This window comes from Vigna umbellata, chromosome 7 (genome assembly GCF_029865625.1).
Source record: "Vigna umbellata cultivar VRB3 chromosome 7, Vumbellata_1.0, whole genome shotgun sequence".
In the NCBI taxonomy this organism is placed as follows: domain Eukaryota; kingdom Viridiplantae; phylum Streptophyta; class Magnoliopsida; order Fabales; family Fabaceae; genus Vigna; species Vigna umbellata.
In genome coordinates, this window is record NC_142171.1 from 24,726,947 (window position 1) to 24,728,314 (window position 1,368).

The window sequence follows — 1,368 nt, forward strand, 5'->3', positions numbered from 1 at the left end:
GCTCTCAGTCTCGCCTCCCTCCCCTCTCGCCCTCCCTCGCTCTCAGTCTCGCCTCCCTCCCCTCCCTCCCCTCTCGCCCTCCCTCGCTCTCAGTCTCACCTCCCTCCCCTCTCGCCCTCCCTCGCTCTCAGTCTCGCCTCCCTCGATCTGGCCTCCCTCCCCTCGGTCTCGCCTCCCTCGGTCTCGGTCTCGCCTCCCTCGGTCTCGGTCTCGCCTCCCTCGCTCTCGCCTCCCTCCCCTTCGCTGTCGCCTCCCCTCGCTGTCGCCTCCCTTCGCTCTCGCCTCCCCTCTCTCGGTCTCGCTCCGTCGCTCTCTCGGTCTCGCTCTCTCCTGCGAGTGCGTCGCCTCTGGAGGGAAGAACATGCGGTGGTGGTGCGTCAATGGTGGCGGCGGTGATAGTGGTGGTGGTGGTGGTGCGAATCTGAGATTAGGGTCAGATTGGGGTCAGATTAGGGTTTTGCCTGCAAAAGGTAAATGTGTTAATTTGCTTGTGTTAATTTGCCCGAGGCACCAAAATTAAATTCCTGTGTTAATTTGCCATCATTTTCTAAGCAGGCTAATGTGCTCAGATCTGCAAAAGGGGTGAAGGTTGTGGAGAAAAATGAAGAACTCCATTGTTTTGCTGAATCCAGTTCTCTGTTTTTTATTTGTCTGTCTCCTTGATTCTCTGATTTGTGTAATTTGGAATTGTAAATTCTCTGATTTGTGTAATTTGCAACTGTAAATTCTTCTCTGATTTGTGTAATTTGCAACTGTAAATTCTCTGGGCAAGTTTGTGTGTAATTTGTTAATGAAAATTAACTAGATTATTTGTGTGCATGTTCTCTGTTCTCTGTTTTCTGTGCAAGTTTGTGTGTAATTTGTTTGAGCATAACGTTTGCTTGCTACTGCCAGAATACTGGAAAATTATAACAAAAAAAAAAAGACCCTACTGCCTCGGTTCAGTCTCCAACCGAGGCAGCAGAGGGAGAGAACAATCTCGGTCCTGTTAACCGAGGCATAAAGTGTATCACCTTTTACCTCGTCTGAATATGCCTCGGTTCATGAACCGGTGTCTATTAGTGAAAATAACCGGTGCCATTTCTTTTATCTGTACTAGTGATGTTATTACTATGAAATCACTGGTTTTGTTACTAATGTTTAGTTTTATTCATAATAAAAAATTCAGCTGTGATAGATAAAATATTTCTTTTGCGTCTACTTTCTCTTAATTTCTATGTTTTCATATTACCCAATTGTGTTTTGCGTTTCATCTAGTTGCATTAGGTGGAAATGTTGAAAGTTAGTTTTAAAATGATTATGATGCACCAAGCTTACTTTCACCCATCTATCACACAATTTTCAAAGAATAAATCTTCCACAATCTAA

General features: G+C 45.4%; 1 long non-coding RNA gene across 1 annotated transcript; it reads left to right on the top strand.

Annotated features, from left to right (window-relative positions):
• The first annotated feature begins 312 nt into the window (after positions 1-312).
• Positions 313-819, top strand: LOC148195532 (uncharacterized). Its single transcript, XR_015780734.1, has 2 exons — positions 313-470; positions 556-819. It is a non-coding gene; the product is annotated as an uncharacterized LOC148195532 (long non-coding RNA).
• The last annotated feature ends 549 nt before the right edge of the window (positions 820-1,368 follow it).